Source organism: Tenrec ecaudatus, chromosome 14, assembly GCF_050624435.1.
Source record: "Tenrec ecaudatus isolate mTenEca1 chromosome 14, mTenEca1.hap1, whole genome shotgun sequence".
Taxonomy (NCBI): domain Eukaryota; kingdom Metazoa; phylum Chordata; class Mammalia; order Afrosoricida; family Tenrecidae; genus Tenrec; species Tenrec ecaudatus.
In genome coordinates, this window is record NC_134543.1 from 116,517,536 (window position 1) to 116,537,066 (window position 19,531).

Sequence of the window (19,531 nt, forward strand, 5' to 3'; positions counted from 1 at the left end):
ATCAATAGTGTGAAAAACAAAGCTCAAACTATTATAACTTACATGATAGCAGAAGACAGCAAAAGTCAAAGCCTGACACATGGATGCCATCCTTTCCTTGTCCACGTACCTGCATCTGTACCAGTATCTGTACTTACCTAGGTGGGCCTCCCTCCACTCTCTTGTCTTGCCTTTTCTATAACTAACACCACTTTCACTTGACCATGAGCCTTGATGGTATAGGAGGTTATGCACTGGGAAGTAAACCACATGATCACAGTTCAAACTCACGCGCTCTTCTGTAGGAGAACAACAGGGTTTTCTTACTCCCATAAAGATCTACACCCTCAGAAACCCAGGAGTAAGTTCTACTCTGGCCTCTAGGATCACCATGAGTCACAATAAACTTCATGGCAGTGAGTTTGTTTTTTCATTTATTTTTCCCTTTCCTCATTTCTTCTTCTAAACTCTCCAACATCATTAAAGAAAGAAAGAAAGAAAGAAAGAAAGAAAGAAAGAAAGAAAGAAAGAAAGAAAGAAAGAAAGAAAGAAAGAAAGAGAGACAGAGAGAGAGAGAGAGAGAGAGAGAGAGAGAGAGAGAGAGAGAGAGAGAGAGAGAGAAAGTAAAAGAAAGAAAGAAAATCTTTCCTTCAAAGTCATGTAAAGCTCCCTGGGTACTGCAAAAAGGTACTCAGCTGATAACGGAAGGACTAAGGGTTCAAGTCCACCCAGAGATGCCCCAGAAGAAAGATCTAACACTCTACTGCCAACAGTCAACCAGGGGAAACCCTGTCAGTCATGGTGCTATTCTGACACACCTGGGGTCCTCGTGGGATGGAGGAAGCTCTATAGCTATTGGTTTTCAGTCATGAAAGACCTTGTACCTCCCTTCCTCTCTCTCTCCGCATCACTGCCAACTTTCTCCAGAGAATTAAACCCTTGCTCCTTTTTCACAGTAAAGCACTCTATCTCACTCTAGTAAGGATTCAGACCCTCCATCTCCGACACTCCCTCGTCACTAACAAAGGAGACATCTGTTGTCAAATCCAATGAACGTCCTCGTGTCTTTGACAGAATTCTAGATCTTTCTCTGCCGCACATGACTCTGCTGCCTACCTCATTCTCAAAACTCAGGTATCCTCATTTCTCTAGCACACCTTTCTCTTGTCATCTCCCTGGCTGTTCCTTTGTTTCGCTCACCAACTCAACCCCTCTGCTTCTGATTCCCTTTATAAGTTGGCATTCCATCGAGATGGGGAAGGGGGACAGTGAGTTTTCCAGCCACTCACTGAATTCCCTGTGTCATTTAACACACACTCCTAACCACCTGCCCTGCTCTTGCTTGACAAAGTTGTGTTCCAGGGCACTGGAGCTTACAGATAACACAAAGCCCTGGCAGTGCATGGGGATTCACATCCCCAAAGGGGCAGCCATTAGTACAGCTGCTAAGTTTAGAAGTATAAATACTCCAATTTCCTTTTCCCCAGTGAGGTGCCCTACATCTCTGAGGTGTCTCCAGAGCTGGAGTTCGGGGCAGTTATCTTCTGTAGTTCTTTGTTTAATAGGATACCATGGCATGGCTTCCTTCGGCGCCTGCCTAACTTTCCTCCTCTCCTTCTTGTCTTTTACACCACTTTTCTATAAACCCTCGTCTTTGGGACTACTTCTGGGGGTTCCAGCCTCAGGTAGCTATTGGTAGTCTACTCTCAGGCAACTCCGTCTCCCCCGGTGCTTACATTGCCTGTGCCAACTACATGCCGGTGACTCCTACAGAGTCATATAATGTTCTAGCCTCCCTCTTGAGAACCTGTGTCCTCACCTGTTTTCTGGGAATCCTTAATCTAGGTGTTCCCTAAATAACTCAAACTTAACACATGCCTAAAACTGAACTCTACACCCTTTGTCTTCTCTTCTGATGATAGAAATAGCACAAACGTCTTCCCACTGATACGAGCCAGGAGCCTAAGACTGGCCCGCAGATGCCCCCTTCCCTCAACCTTCATGCCCAAAAGAAACTGCATTTAGTCAATTCTAATTAGTGGAGGTAGTGTTATTGTTGTTAAGTACCATCACGTCGATTCCAACTCATGGGAAATCCATGGGCAATAGAACACACACTGTGCAGTCTCACACCAGCCTACATGTGAGCCCATCATTGCAGCCCCTGTGCTAATTCATCACATTTAGGGGCTTCTTTTTCACTGATCCCCTACTTTATGAAGCATGGTGCCCTTTTCCAGAATTTGGTCCATCCTGATAATATGTCCAACGCACATGAGATGAAGTCTCAAAATTCTTACTTCCAAGGAGCATTCTGGCTATCCTTCTTCCAATACAGATTTGGACTTTCTTCTGGAAATACATAATATATTTCAGAATCTTTTCCAATATCATAATTCAAATATTATGCATCCCTAAAAAACAATGAGGCCCCTTGGGGAAAAAATGAGACTGTTAAACACCTCATGAATGGACAAAATTGAAAGACGTGCTCAGCAAAGTTCAGGCAATCTCGTGAAGATAAATATTTCATGACACCATTATTTTAAAGGGAAAAATAATTTCACACCGAAGGAAAAGACTTTAAAGACTATGTTAAGGTTGGGAGGAGCAGAGAAGGGGAAAGAGGGAGGGTAGGTGGGCGGGAGGCTGGAGAAGGAAGGGGAGGAAAAAGGGAAGAAAGAACCACGTACATGGTGGGGGTGAGATTACTGGGATACTGTCACTCTTTGCATGGGCTGTGCCGCTACGTGTAGTTTATGCTTTTCCCTGTATGTATTGCACTCCACAAGTGAAGGGGGTGGAAATAAAATAATAATAATTTTTAAAGAGAGAAGACTCACAGCCTGAGATGAGTTCAAACAAGAAGCCTGCTATCTCTCTTTAAACCTGTGTTGTGACATTAAAAAGTGAGATTTCTTCTTTAAACACCTTAAGGTTCTTTCAGACCATATTCCAGTAGTTACGTGTGCTAGATGCTCGTTCCTCAGCTTCTTGAGGGCCAACAAGCTGGTTCAGGTCAGAGCTGCTGCTGCTCCGGTTTCCCTTAACAGATTCCTCAGAATTGTGTCAGGATCCCTGTCACCCCAAGCTGCTGGTTTCACTGCCTCGCTCGTACAAAATGCTGGTTCTCAACTCAACCTGAACATGACCACCAGTAATGGAGAGGCTTCTTCCTGCAGATGTTAGAAAAGGCTGACAACAGCCACATCTGCTGGTTTTCTGCTCTATGTCAATAGTATTTGGCCTTGACAGTGGCAGCCATTGCTCCAGAAACATCTTCATCCCCCCTAAAGAGAAAAGCGATCGAATGCACTTCCAGCTTAGTATGGAAGGTGATGGCTAGATGGTCCAACGACAAGTGGTTCTGATTTTAGAAGGACAGCTTCATTTTATTTTTCTTATTTATTATTAATTGGGAGTTAATACATATATCATTCCATAGGTCAATCACATCAAGCAGGATTTTACAATTGCTACCACAGTCAGTTACCAACCATTCTTTTTCTTCCTGGTCTCCCTTTTACTCCCCTACCACTGCTGTACCTACACCCCAAAAACCTTATTCTACTTGCTGTCCTTATCGGTTCACCGATCCTGAGTTTCATTGGAAGTCACCCTCTTGAAGTTGCGTTATCTATTTTGAGGGGACCAGTCCTGCCGTGTGACGTCGAAGACAGAGTCGAATGACGCCTGGCCCGGCTTCAGAGAAGCTGGATGGTGGGAGTTGGCTGTCCAAACTCGCTCTTGATATGTATTTGGACTTGTTTGATTCGCCTTGCCATAATTATTTGGAGTGCTTTTGTGCAAGATTCTAAAAAAGTTTATCATCCAGTTTTTCCCTTTCCTTATCTTGGCTACCGCAGAGGGGGCAGAATACGGCATCCCCCTCCAGGAAATAACCCAAACAGAAATAGAGTTCCTGGCCCTGATTTACCTTATTACAGGGGCTTGTAATGGAAATGGCATAAGAATAGTTAACAAAGAAAGGTGTACAAGTTCCTTTTAGTAGTTTAAGTTTTATGAAAGGTTAGCAAGAAGAGGGCCTCTGTGATGTTTGAAGTCCACTGAAGCAAAGCTACCTATTGTGATGCAACTCATGCATTGGTACAGAAAGACTTTTGGGAGTTTAATTTATGGGAACTTAGTGGAAAAGTAAGAATAAGAAATGAAAGCTTTAGAGGAATAGCCTAAGAAGGAACAGAAAGAACAGCCAAAGCCCGTCAAGTAATTTTGATAATGAAATGTATTAATGCTTTATTGATTTCATAGTTAGAACAATGCGCCCTAGTTGGATGAAGTGTGCTCAGTTATTGTTAGAAGGTTTATGTCTATCACCCATGTATGAGAAAGTTTTAGTTTCAAGATGTACTAATTTTTAACCAAGAATCATGATGTGATTGATGTAACTTGTTACGGTCTTGTGGCCTGAGAATTTCCTAATGTATGATCTCAGGCCATAAGCTTTAAGCCAAGAAAAAGAATATGTAAGTTGAAGCTTTACATGAATAAAATTGGAACAGTCACCGCAACCTTTGAGTTGTGTGATTTCTGTCTCCCACGCATCGAAGCCTTATCCACCTAGCGGGGGACCCGAACCCGCTGCGGCTGGACCGCGGCACTATTTTTTCTGTGTTTCGGTATATGGAACCCAGGACAGCTTCATTTTAATCCTTATGCCCTGTGAGTTCCCATCCTTCAAATGTTCAGATGCAGACCATGGACATTTTCAAAAGCTTTCCCTGTGGGTTATCACGTACACTTCTAGTCAAACACCAAACCCACCAGACCCTAGGTGCTTGTCGCAGATCCCACGAGCTAAAATCAAGCAAACGTCATAGCCGTAAGGATTGCACAGAAAGACCAACAGACAAAGCAAAACTCTTGGTTTAGGATGGGGGGAGGAAGATGCCTCACCATTTCAATACCCTGGTGAGTTAGGACAGAGGGGCATGCAGATAGAAAAAGTAACGTTAGCATTCGTCACTCAACTCCAGGGAGATTGGGTGCAAACCACCTCTACTGGTCTAGTCAACCCACAGCATCAGGAGAAACGGCAGCATGGAAGCCTTGTGTTCGCAGGCCAGTGTATGTTCCCATCCCCATGAGAAGCTTGCTGGAAATAGGAGTCACATTCAAGACCAAAGGAAAAGAGACCAAGGATCCCATGGAAGACACAAAATGAAGACGGTTTTTGTCAGTTTCCTCACACATTTTTGGAGCCATGGTGACACTGTGGGTTCATCGTTTTAATGCCCACTGCAAGGTTGGCCCCTCAAACCCACCAGCCAGTCTGGGGGAGAACGATGAAGCTGTTTGTTCCAGTAAAGATTTACAGTCTCAGAAACCCTAAGAAGCAGTCTGACCCTGCTTAGATGGACTCTATGAGTTGGAAGCAGTAGATTGGAGGTGGGGGGCAGGGGGGTGTTGGTATTTTTGTTTGAGTTACTTGAGGAGGCTCTTGACTTCTAGTGTATTGAACTTCCCAACCCTTGAGCCACAACACAGTGACCTGCAGCCAATGGGCTACGTGGATCCTGGTGACTGACCCTCTCAGCCTTCACAGCACTTCTGCCCAAGGCTTGCTGACTTCTACACTCTTCCCGGATTGTCACCGGAGCCTTGGTGGCACAAGATTAAGCACTTCCTGGCTGACTGAAAGGGAATGGTTCAAACTCACGAGTGGAGCAGCAGGAGTCAAGATCTCACAATCTACTCCGGTAAAGATTACAACCTGTAGGTCTCTAGGAATCAGAATCAACGCAACAAGAATCGTCACGCTATCAGAAGGGTCCCGGGGGTAACAACAGCATGTGCTTGACTACTAACTTATAATATGCCCAAAGGGGTCCCAGAAGAGAGACTGAAAACTGTAAGAACTACAATTCCCATCTGGCACACAGGGGATAGCCCTGAGTCAGGATCGATGCTACTGGGTGGTTGGTATCCGTTTAGGAGTCGCTCCTTCATAGGCACAAAAGCAAAGTGAGATAAAATCCTAAGGCCATTAGGAAACTAGGATGATTGACAAACTGTTTCTTTAAGAAACCAAATCTAAACTCACTACCATTGAAGTAAATTCTGAATCAGAAGGATATTATACTACAGAGTCTATAGGGTTTCCAAGGCTATACATCTTTATGGGAGCAGAGAGCCTCATCTTTCTCCCATGGAGTGGCTGGTAGATTGAAACCACAGTGAGGCTGATAGGTTTCAACTGATGGCTTTGCGGTTAGCAGCCCAGCATCCACCCAGCAGGGCCAGCGGGGCTCCTTCGCGAGCTAGATCATGAACGGTCTAGGCTTTGGAGATCATGAGGCAACGTGGAAAGGATATTTTGTAAGAACTTACATAATGAGAGAGAAAACAAATGTGCATAAATGTTATACTGACAACAATCAAATGCTAGACAGAGCTCGCGGCAACCAGGGTCCTCGTGCCATCCCTCTGGCTAGAGTGGACAACACTTCAGGTTCGTTTGGGACTGTGGGATTGCAAGACAGAAGACTTTGAGTTCTAAACTCAGGAATGTCAGGGATGGAAACAAACCGGCCACCCTCCCTCTGGCCTCAATCCTTTGCCCCAGTGTGCCAAACCAAACTCCAAACCCATTGCCATTGAGTCAATTCTGACTCAACCCTATAGCACAGGGGAAGAACTGTCCCCATAGGATCGGCAAGGCTACAGCCTTTCTAACAGTAGACGGGGCCCTCGTTCGGCTGTGGGGTAGGATCCGGTTGAACCATCAACCTTTCGGTTAGCCGCAGAGCACTTTAACCACTGTACTGCCAGGGCTTCTCCACAGGAGCCAAACAAATCTGCCAGGACAAGGCAAAGGTTGGGAAGCTTGGATCTCATTTATTATGAGACAGCACACAACATGTTAACTTTAAGGTCAAGTACAACCAGGAACTGCACCCACACTAGATTCACTTGCCACCCAGAGTCACTCGTCAGTGCACAAGAGAAGCCACCTCTGGGGCTGCCCTGAGAGGCTCACATATCCCCATTCCAAATACAGTGTAATGCCACTTTAGGGGCAGTAGAGAAGCAAGAGCCCACAGCCTCGCAGGATACGCGCTGATAAACACGTCCTGGGCACGTGCCCTGAATGAAAGCACCACATGGGCAGGCCTGATGGACTCAGGGGGAGAGTTGTCAGGCCCACCCACACGCCTTTTCTATGGCCTGTTTTATTTCAACTGAACCCTGGGTGCTAGGTGCGTGTTCGACGATTCTTTGTTGATTAAATGGCGTCTACATGCAGGGACTTCAAAAATGTTGTGGAAAAATAGAATTAAAAAGTAATGGAATTTCCCCCACAAACTTTTGGAAGCCCCCCCCCCACACACACACACGCACCATACATACAATGGAATATTACACAGCCACAAAGAGAAGCAGAGTCCTGATACATGGTACAACATGGGTGAACGGTGGAAGCATTACATAGAGTGAAGTACATCAATCACAAAAAACAAATGATGTCTGAACTCACTTATGTGGGATATCTATAATTGTCAGATGTATGAAGAACAAAACGTGCTGGTGGCTCCCAGAAGGAATGGGGGAGGGAGGAAGAAGAGTCCTTGCGTAGGAAGCACTGAACTTTGCTCTTGGTGACGGAACAGCTGACAACAGTTGCTGCTGATGGCGACACAGCACGATGGATGTAATCGGGACACTGAAGCACATGGGGAAGACATTTTACTGGCAAATGTAGTGTTACATGTATTTGTCCCATAATTAAAAATTATTGTTTTATGGTTAAATTAATAAATGTAACTGAAGGAAGACTCTTAGGAGATTGCATGGTCCAGGCAGTATCTAAAAGGTCTCTTGGATCCAATAATCTGCCTAAAAAAATAAAAATTAAAGACCCAAGAGGATAACCTTTACAAATAATGCGCAAGCCCAGATATTGCAATTATCCCTTCCTCTTGCAAGTGGCTGACATCTACCGTCACAGCAAAAGTGAAAAAATGGCAAGGCATTTACCCAATAAACCAGCACTGGGCTTTGGCGACCCCAGGTACCCTTTACATATCAGCAGAGCTGTTGCCTAGCAGAAAAGAGTTATGTGATACTGGACATAATCTGATCAAGTGCCTACGATACACAGAGCTGTCGGCAGTGGATGGTGCTCGAGTGCAGTTCGGCATGGTTATCTGCCTTGGGGCTATGCCTCAGACACGGTGTCACCAGGTCTCAGCCGTTCAAAAATGTTCTTCTGGCTGGGTTACTAGAACTCCTTGTGATCACTGGTTTCCCTCGAGGGGCACGTTTACACCCCCTCCTCAGGGGCTGGCACAGTTTGGGTGGTGACGAGGAGAGAAAAGCTCCTACTATGTGCTGGGTAGAGGTCAACATGCAACTAAGCATCTGACCATGCCCTGAATACCCCCCCCCCCGCCCCAACAAAGAGTTATCCCACCCAAAATGTCAGTAGTGTTGAAATGGAGAAATCCTGCCATATTATTAAAGTCAAGTAATAATAACATTCATCCTCCACAGTCTTCATTTCTTCATTTCTCAAGATGAAATGCCTTTTGTGTACCAGAAACCTCCTGTGAAGAGTACAGTGTGTTCAGGGAAGAGATATATTGAGGAAGACCTCATTACATGATGGTCCATTTTTTCCTTCCTAACACGTGTGGACCCTATTTCCTGGTGAGTGTTCTGTTCTGCTGGGCATCTCAATGAGATGCCTTTGGAGTGTAATGAGTACGTTTAAAAGAGATTTGTTTGGAATGGAGTTTGCTATCAACATCCTCTCCTCCACCTTCCTTACAAGGCCTCCTGCCCAGCCACTTTGCTACCATCAATCCGAGAGCGATTCTAATCTGTGCATCTCATTTGACCCAAGACTGTCCATCAAAATGATGAAACAAAACTCCTGAGAGCAACCAGATAAGGTTCACGGTCTTCAGATTTTCCAAAGTCAACAGCCCACTACCGTTGACTCAGTTCTGATGACCGGAGTAGACCTGCCCAACAGAGTTTCCACAGGTTGCAAACTTTTACCGAAATGGACGGTCACGTCTTTCTCCCTCAGAATCTGTGGGGTTCCGACCACTGATGTTTGGGATTAGCAGCCAAGCCCTTTAACCACTGAGCTACCAGCCCTTCATTTTTTTTCCAAAAACAAAAACCAGATCCAGTGCTGAGTTGATTCCAACTCGTAGTGACCTACATCAGGTCTGCAAAGGATACAATTGAGTAGTTCAATTGCTCAACCACACCGAGGGGAATTGTACAATCACCACCACCTCAGAGTCTGAAAATCTTGATGGGTTCCTATTCCATGGCTTGGAGCCTGACAGGGCAAGATACAGGCTGCATGCTAAACAGAGGAAAGCCTCCCAAGGACATTCTCACAGGACAGCCCTCACCCAACTCAAACTCACCGCTATCGCGTCGATCCTGACCCTTGGTGAGGACGTAAGACAGGGTAGAGCTGCCTCTGTGGGTTTCTGAGACTGGCTCTTTGCGGGACTAAAAAGCCTCACCCTGGCTGGTGTGGCCTCAAATTGCTGACCTTTTTGTTAGCAGCCCAACTCGTAACCACCATGCCACCGGGCTTCCTCTAGCTACCCTCAAAGGATGAGCAGGTGAATTATTGTGATGATAAAACACAAAAATCCTGTAGTGAAACTTTTCTGGCCTTTCTCTCAATGATACGGTTTTCAGTTTTCTTAAGATTTTCTTACAGCAAGTCCCCATCAATTGGCCTGTGTACTTTGAGGAAAGCTATCCAGATGAGCCCTTCAGGCCCAACAAACAGTCATGATTGAACTGAACGGGCCCAGTGGACCCTGCTCTCTGGATCACGCTGGTGATTCTAAGACATTGGTGATTCTAAGACTCAGTGAATTCCATGGAGTCTTCATTAGCTTCAATCTTGCTTAAAAGACTGGTGGAAAGACCAGCTCTTTCAGCTAGTTGGTCTTTGCACCCTTGAGGGCATCCGTTGAGAGTAAACTTGCTAATGCCGGGATGTTCCCCTTCAAGTTGAAGATGCCAAATTATGCACGAGCCCAACTTCATTAGCTTCCCTAGGAGTAAGAATTCTACAGTCGTTTTCCCTCTTTTGACTCAGAGATTGTCCTGGCCTTCTTGAAAATATTTGTTCCCTCTAAAATTATTACGGTATTTTATGTGGCCCAGCTTTCCTGTGACCGTTTGAGTTTTGTCAAGAACTTGCTTGATCTTGACTGTAAACATCATTTGTTGTTGTTGTTGTTTATCCGGAAATGAAGACGCATGTATTATCACTTGTCTGCAGCCATCCACGGAAGGCAGAGACATGTCTGAACATGTCTTGTTCGGAATATTCCCCATGTATGTATGTATGTATGAATTGGAACCTTAGCAGTAATCCTTTGGGCTACTAGTAATGTTACTCTCACCACGAGGATGTCACCGGTCAAGTGTGGAGAGTGGCAGGAAGCCACCTGTGACGGCAGCCACGTCCACCTCCGGCAGGAAGACAGAGCGCTGTGTATCCAGGATCACAGGGGGCAGAGATGGTGTGCAGACCACACCTGACCTCCTCCAACTTCAGTCGGTCCAAGACTCCAACCCCCACCAGAGCCTGGCTGCTTGCCACAAGCAGCTTCAGACAAGCCTCCAGCCTCCGTTCTTTCGACCCTGTTCTGACACCAGCCTTCCTCCCCTGGGCACTGGATTTCACTGCTGGGGTGAATAACCCATTGCAGCGGACACACAGAATTCACCAGCAATATGCACAATTATGGTGTTTAATTAGGGAGGCTAACAGGGGCACAAGTCATGATCAGAAAACATAAAGGGTAGTGCTATTAAGTGGATCTTCTCAGCTATGCGGGTAGGTACATCTCTCTCTGGTCCTTAGCCCACCACTGTGCCCTATTCAGACAAGTTGTACAAAGCACCTTCAAAACCTAAAAAAAAAAAAAAGAACCATACCACCACAGAGTCTAATTCCAACTCATAAGTGACCCTGTAGGACAGTGTAGAACTGTCCGCTTTGGGTTTCTGAGACTGTAAATCTTGTAGGAGCGTAAAGCCTCGTCTTTCTTCCATGGAGCAGCTAGTGGGTTCAAACTGCTGACCTTGTGGTTAGCAATGACACCCACCACCACACCAGGCTCCTAGCAAAGCTTCTTTAGCACTGGTCAATTTCCAAAAGATGGCCTGTCCTGTGAGTCAGGCTCCTGCCCAAAGGGACTCGGGTTTATTTGTTCAGTGAGTTAGGAAGACTGACCCAACCACTGTCACGTGGTCTTGGCGCTCTAGTCTCTGATGCCTCTGATGCCACTGCCACCACTTCATGCAGAGATCTTGCACACACACCGTTAGTGGTTCTTCTCACTTGGTGGCTCTGGGGTTTTCCATTTCTGCTTCTGAGCTCTTTCACTTTATACTAAGCAGAATAGTGAACCTGTCCAATCCCCCTCTTAGAGTCTGTTACATCTTCTTTACATGATCCCACCCAATCACTGGGTGGGAGTTAAAAAGAGCCATACCATAGCTGAGAAACATCAAAGCCCACATGGAAGAAGCACACCAGCCTGTCTGACCACAAGGTGCAGAAGGGACCAGTTATTAGACATGAAAGAACTAAAAATCATATCAGTGGGTGCCCACCTTCCTGATACGATCAATGAAGACAAACGTGTGCATAAGCAAATGGGTGAAGACAGCTGATGGTGCCCGGCTATCAAAAGATATAGTGTCTAGGGTCTTAAAGGCTCGAAGATAAACAAGTGGCCATCTAGTTCAGAAGCAACAATGCCCACATGGAAGAAACACACCAGCCTGTGTGACCACAAGCTGTCAAAGGGATCAGGTATCAAGCATCAAGGAACAATAAATCTTATCATTATAAATGTGGGTGAATGTAGAGTGGAGACTCAAATCCCATCGGTAGCCAACTGGACACCCCCTTACTGAAGGATTGTGGGGAGGAGATGAGCCAGTCAGGATGCAGGGTAGCAATGATGAAACATATAACTTTCCTCTAGTCCTTAAATGCTTCCCTCCCCCCCCCCCACTATAATGCTCCCAATTCTACCTTACAAATCTGGCTAGACCAGAGGATGTACATAAGTACAGATAGCAACTGGAAACACAGGGAATCCAGGACAGGTGACTCCTTAAGGACCAGTGGTGAGAGTGGGGATGCCTGGAGGGTGGAGAGAATGTGGAGCAGGAAAGGGGAACTGATTACAAGAATCTAGGTATATCCTCCTCCCTGGGGGGTGGACAGCAGAGAAGAGGGTGGGGGGGAGACGTAGGACAGTGTAACATGACAGAATAATAATAATTTATGAATGATGAAGGGTTCATAAGGGGAGTGGGGAAGGAGGGAAAAAATGAGCAGCTGATATTAAGGGCTCAAGTAGAAGGCAAATGCTTTGACAATGATGTCAACAAATTTACCTATATATGCTGGACACGATGTGTGTATGGATCGTGATAAGAATTGAATGAGCCCCCAATAAAATGATTTTTTTGTTGTTTGTTTTTTTTCTTTATAAAATGATTTTTAAGAGTCATACCAAGCAATTTAATTCATCACACAGGGAACCCTAAAATAGGAAAGAGGAATTTTTAAAACCAAGCTCTCTCAATGCTAAGAAATCCTTCCTTTTCAAACGTGAATGTTCCAGGCCTAATGCTGTGCTTCCATATGAAACAGAACAAGCAAAACTGTTTGGTTCTTTAAAATGAATTCAGTTCCTGGGGTAGAAACTTACAAAGAAGCTGCGATGCTAGCCTGAGAGGAACAAATGCAGTGGGGTACAGTGCCCCAGGTGCCACGAGCAGCCTTTGATTTTGTCACTAATGCTTATGAGTTCCCAAATTCCTCACCTGTGACATGTGGGTGTGCTGGAGACTCCTGTGTCTCAGAGCTGCTTGCTCTCGTTGACTGGAACTGGCTGCTTGGTAGGATTCTGAGAGGCTCAAAGAGGACAGTGGTAGTTGATTGGTGATGTACACAAAGCACGTCGGTGAGGGAGCTCGGAAACACAAGTCTCGGTCTGTGGAAGTTCTTTCCTGGAGCTATTCGGCCCACAGCCCGGGGTTAGGTCCTGCAGCATAGAACAGTCTAGAGCGCTGCCTCCAACCAGCCTCCGCTGTTTCTAGAGAGAAGTCGGCTGATCTCATTGATGTCAATTTTGTCTTCCACTCAGCGTTTTGACTACATGTCTGCAGGTGGCCATCTCGGGCCTTGATCTGTTCAACGGATTGCCTCACTTGGGCGTCCTGGTGGCACCATGGTTAAAGCACCCAAAAATCAGCAGTTTGAGCCCACTAGTTGTTTCACAGGAGAAAACTGTGACCGTCTGCTCCCCTAGAGTTCAGCCTTGGCCCTCTGGGGCAGCTCGACTCTGTCCTATAAGGTTGCCATGAGTCCTAATCTGGACCATAGCAGCTACTGTTTTCAAAAGCATCCTTAGACTGAACTTCTCCACACTGTTTCAAATAAAGCCCCGTCCTTGGAGGAGACCACTGAACGCTGTTCTTTTAGATTACCTGTCCCCCTGGCCATTTGGTCCTAGGAGCTGGACGCTGGGCACCAGGGCAATGGTGGTAGCCTCTGGTCTTCTTGGCTTGTCGCTGTCTAGAGCAAGCTGGGACAAAGACCGTGGGGTCCAGGATTCTCAACCTTCCAAACCTGGATTAGAGTGTTTGCCCTCTGAGCAGCGTCTGGGTGGATAAGGGGAATCCCAGACATCGAGGACTCACGGAGCCCTGTGAGGAATGCTGAAAGCTGGCTCCTCGTCAGTGAAATGCCACTGTCATGGCTGGGGAACTGAGGCTGTGACGGGCTTGTCTTTCTAGTCATGCCTGCCCTGAGTGGCGTTTCCAGGAAGCTGATCTGGGGGGTGGATGACGGGGCAGTAGTTCACGGCTCAAGGGCCACAGACTCACTGTTCTTATTGAGCTATCATAGCCTTTAAAAAGGAAAAGAATTAGTTCTTCATCTGCAGTGTGCCTTTCAGCCAATTCCCATATACATTAAATAGTTGGGCTTTTTGCCACGATGTTTACCTGTTACACTTGTTTCACTCAGGGGTGGGTTTGTGGAATCTCTCACCCTGTCATCCCGGCAGTGAAGCCAGGCAGCTGCCTCCTTATCATGAAAGATATGCTTAGGTTTGCTGTTGCTTAGGTTTTTAAAAAATCATTTTATTGGGAGCTCGTATGGCTCTTTTCACAATCCATTCTTAAATCCATTGTGCCAGGCACATTTGTACAGTTGTTGCCATCATTCTCAAAACATTTGCTTTCTACTTGAACCCATGGTATCGGCTCCTCATTTTCCCCCCTCCTTCCCCCACAAACCCTTGATAATTTATAAATTATTATTTTGTCATGTCTTACCCTAATCAATGTCTCCCTTTACCTACTTTTCTATTGCCCATCCCCCAGGGAGGGGGTTATATGTATATCATTGTGATCACTTCCCTCTTTGTCCCCCCACCTTTCCCTTACCCTCCTGGTATCGCTACTCTCGTTATTGGTCCTGGGGAGTTTATCTGCCCAGAATTTCCTGTGTTTCCAGTTCCTATCTGTACCAGTGTACATACTCTGGTCCAGCCGGATTTGTAAGGTAGAATTGGGTTCATAATAGTCTGGGAGAGGAAGCATTAAAGAAGTAGAAGAAAGTTGTATGTTTCATTGATGCTATATTGTACCCTGACTGGCTTGTCTCTTCTTAGTGACCCTTCCTTCTGACCAATTTGTCTAACTATCTACAGATGGTCTTTGGTCCCCACTGTGCACTCCCCTCATTCACATTGATATGATTTTTTGTTCTCGGTCTTTGAAGCCTGATACCTGATCCCATCGACATCTCATGATCACACAGGCTGGAGTGCTTCTTCCATGTGGATTCTGTTGCTTCTCAGCTAGATGGCTGCTTATCTTACTGTCATTGCATTTTTAATAAAAGCTGTTACCACTTGCTTTCTAGATCCAAAGCCTGACCCACAGGTGCCCACTCTTAGTTAGAATTGACTAGTGAGCAAATACAGATAGATCCTGTGGTAGTTACATAATTTGTTATCAATTTGAGGATTAAGAGAGTAGGGGTGGAGTCTAGCTTGTCAGTCAGGATATAGCCAAAGGGACCTCTATGTGGGCATGGCCTTCTCCTAAGTTCTCCTGGGAACTCTGGTATTTTCTCCTTGGAGGTGGGATGGGAGTCTCTCTCTCTCTCTCTCTCTCTCTCTCTCTCTCTCTCTCTCTCTCTCTCTCTCTCTCTCTCTCTATGTCTGTATCTATCTCTCTGTCTCTCTCTGTCTCTCTCTCTCTCTCTCTCTCTCTCTCTCTCTCTCTCTCTCTCTCTCTCCTGACTCCCTGTGAGACATCCTGTGGAGAATACACATGAAGAAAAGCTAATGGAGCCAGACCTCTGGAACAGAAGCCAGGTGGAGACCCCTGCCAGCACTGAGCTGGCTCTACCGCCACTGGATCCACAAGACTTTGCACCCACTGGCCTGTGATCTGCCTACATTTGGCGTCATTGCATTGGTTTCATGAGACTGAAGAGGCCTTTATAGATTGGTATTAGACATAGGCGCTAATATCGGATGTATGGACTTGGATGGGTGTTTTCTCAATAGTCACTAGCTCTTATATGTAAACCTCTTTCTTAGACACATGAGTGTCTATGAATTTTGTTTCTCTAGTCTACCCAGACTAAGACAAATGCTTATTTTCTATTCTGTAAAATGGTCTGTGTCACCTGGGGCTCTTGCTCATTGTTGAACCAAAATCTAGAAAAGCCACAATGCTTTCCTACTAATAAATTTCCTTACCTTTTGTTGCATTTTGCCGCTGCAAACAATGTCCAGATTTGGCTTTCTCCAGGTGATTAACAAGTTTAGCCTCAGGCAAATCCCAGTGAGTAACTCGTGGTTTCTTTTGCTTTGCTTACTCATAAATATTCTTTAAGAAAGCAAATTACAAAAACTAAAGCTATTTTTCATCATTTTCCTGCTGCATTTGACTCAGAACTACCATGAAGCCCAAATGCTCCATCAATGCCAAGGTTAAATCAGCCTGATGGAAATACTCAGAGAAATTGCAGCCAGCTGCAATCAGACCAAGTAGGGTGATCAAGCCACATAGTAGTTTCCACTGATTGTCCACCAGCAGACAGCATGTCATATGACCACACAAAATACACTAACACGATTCCTCCAGACCGTCCAAAATGAGTTTTGATTGCCTCTCAATTTAGCCTTTGCCAAGCAATAGGAGAATTGTTAGAGTCTACTGCCAAACAGCGTAAGTGTTGAACAGCAAGGATGTCACGTTGAAGACTGAGGTGCATCTGGCTCAAGACATGGTATTTTCAATCACTGCATATGCATGTGGAAGTTAGACAATGAACAAGGAAGACGGAAGAAGAATCTGTGCATTTAAATTCTGATGTTGGAAAAAAGCACTGAGTGTGCTGTGGACTGACAGGAGGACAAACACATCAGTCTCGGAAGTACAGCCTAAACACTCCTTTGAAGCGAGGAGGGCACGTTTTCCTCTCACACGCTTTGGACATGTTATCAAGAGAGCCGAGTCCCTAGGAAAGGGCATCAGGCTCGATAAAGCACAGGGTCCGTGAAAAAGAGGAAGCCTCTCCATAAGATGGGTTGACAGTGGGGCTGCAACAAGGGCTCAGGCACAGGAGCAAATGTGAGGCTGGCACAGGACTGGGAAGTACTTGTTCTGTGGTATTAGGGTCACTGTGAGTCAGGATCTACTCGATGGCACCTAGTAAAAATGACAATAGTGACAAACTTGCAACTGTGCAGAGGCTACTTGTCGACTGACCACGTTCATTCAAGGTCTACCCCAGCTCTGTGAAGTTAGTTTTTGTTTGTTCTTTTTTTATATAATTTTATTGGGGGCTCCTACCGCTCTTAAAACAATCCATAAATAGATTCAAACAAATTTGTACATATGCTGCCATCATCATTTTCAAAACATTTTCTTTCTGCTTGGGCCCTTGGTATTATCTATTTTTCCCCTCCCTTCCCCACCTTCCCACCCTCTTGGACCCCTGATAAATTATAAATTATTATTTTCATATCTTACATTGTCTGCTGTCTTTGCCCAGGTTTCTGGTGTCTGTTCCCGCAGAGGGGGAGGGGAGGGACGGGAGATAAATACGTCGATCACTGTAGTGTATTCCTCATCTCCCCCCAACCCTCGTGGTCTCGCTACTCATGGAGGGTAGTAATAACTGTTCCTGAGGGGTTATCCGTCCTGGATTCTGTGTGTCTAGAGCTCTTATCTGTAAGTGTACGTGCTCCGGTCTCGCCAGATTTGTAAGGTAGAATTGGGGTCGTGAGAGTGGGAGAGAGTGAGCATTAAAGAACTAGGGGAATGGTGTGTGTTCCTTCAGGGCCATGCCACAACCTGGCTGACTCATTTCTTCCTTGTGACCCTTCTGTGAGGGAATTTCCGATTGGCTACAGATGGGCTTTGTGTCTCCTCTCTGACCTCCATCATTTGCATCAAGATATTTGTTTGTTTTGAGTCTTCTGATACCTGATCCCACTGACACTTCAGGCTGGTGTGCTTCTTCCATGTGAGCTTGTTATTTCTCTGCTAGATGACTGCTTGTTTAACTCCAAGCCTTTAAGACCCCAAATGTTATATCTTTTAATAGCCAGGTACTATCAGCTTTCCTCAACACATTTGCTTATGCACCCGTTTTGACTTTCGCAATTGTGTCAGGAAGGTGGGCATCACAGAACACCGGGCTATTAGAATAAATTGTTCTTGCATTGAGGGAGTACTTGAGTAGAGACCCAATGCCTGTCTGTTACCTGAATACTTAACATTTAAATATATGTACATAGACCTATATCCCTAATATATTTATATATGTGCATGCCTATATTTATACCTCGACTGATCTCTTGTGCATTATATAGTTCCCCTCCTTATCTCTTGTCATGGCTTGCACCTTGAGATCAATTTTGTCAAAGATTTTGATCTGCTATTTTCTTGGTATATTTTTCTCCAGCCTTTGATTCTCAGCGTACTTTTGTCTGTGAGCTTGAGATGTGTCTCCTGTAGGCAGCAGAAGATGCATTGTGTTTTCTAAGTCAGTCTGCTAGTCTCTGTATTTCTGGGGGGAGGAGTGGGGGGCAGACTAGTCCATAAATTTATTATAAAACAAAGTGGCCGGCATGGTAGAGAGAGACAGGTTTATAACTTGTGGGGTCCATCTAGTTCTCTGCTTTACCCCCCCTCCCCCAATCCCCCTTCAGGAGATGGTGGTGACTAGGACTGCCCGGAGCTTCTTGGGAGGAAGGATGACCAATTCTGTGAAGCTGCCATCAATGATGAGGTCGTGGCTGGTGACATTGAAGGCTAGATTCCAAAACCCAATCTTGGGTACTGCAATTTGGACTCCACTGATGTCCATCAGCTCCGGGCCCAGCAGTTCCTCGTTGACAATCTCCTGACCAGGTTCCAGGCGGAAGTCACAAGAGGAGCTGGGAGCCGCCACATAGAAGTGGATGCCATGGTACTTGGCAGGTAGGGCCAGCTAGTAGGTGCCCCCCTTTGGGGCTGTGTCACCACTGGCAACCACATGATGAGCTTCCATGACAACAGCTCACATGTCCTCGTGGGCAATGGCAGGAGCTGTCATACTGTCAATGATGAGGATGGTGGGGATCTGCTCATTCACCAGCTTGAAGGCTGTCAGGTGGACTCACTGGTTGTAGGCCCGGGTCTCCATGCAGAAGGCATGCTCCAGATGGTCCAGGAAGTACAGGGAGTGGATCATGCCTTGCGGCCCCCATGGGCTGCATGCTCCAGGAAGTGCTGGGCTCCCAGGTCTCTGATGCTCCAGTTGTTTTTGAGGACTTTCTCCAGCATGTCCTCAGTGTAGCAGATCATCCTCTCTCTGACCACCTCTTCAGTGGTGCCTTCTCGCTTGGCCTCTTGAGCTGCAGGTGGCATGGTCCATGTTGACAACAGCAGTGATGAGTTAAGTCAGAGCATCCTGCACAAAAGTCACAAGTTCAGCAAGCCTGGGACCCCTAGTGCCTGTCTGCAGCTCTGCAGAAAGGCTGAGGCAGCCAATGAGGGCAATGGCTGAGGCACCATGTATTTTCATAGCACGGATGGTTTCCCAGGCCTGGTGCACAAAGCTCAACACCTCATAGCAGTTTTGCCAGGGCAGCAGCACCTGGTCAAGGATCTGCAGTAAGCCCCATGAGTAGTAGATAGCTTCCAGAGTCATAGTATGCCAGTAGTCCCAAGCCCCATTGCTCAAGTCCAGGGAGCATGGTACACACAAGAGGGTGGGGGGGCGGTCAGCTGAATAACTGCCTAGTCTCTGTCCTTTAATGGGCAAGTTTAGTCCATTGATAATCAGAGTTACAACATCTATCAGTAGACTCTGTGATGTCATCTTGTACCTTTTGTGTTAGGTGTTTTCCTACCTCCCTTCTTATCTGTGCATTTTGTAAATGAGTGTGTGGTTCATTCTTGCCTTCTTTTCACCACTGAGCCAATGTTATCTTGGAGCTATTTT

At 45.9% G+C, this 19,531-nt stretch overlaps 1 pseudogene; it reads right to left on the minus strand.

Moving 5' to 3' along the window:
• Positions 1 to 18,250: 18,250 nt before the first annotated feature.
• On the minus strand, positions 18,251 to 19,237 carry LOC142426841 (methylthioribose-1-phosphate isomerase pseudogene; annotated as a pseudogene).
• Between the last annotated feature and the right edge of the window lie 294 nt (positions 19,238 to 19,531).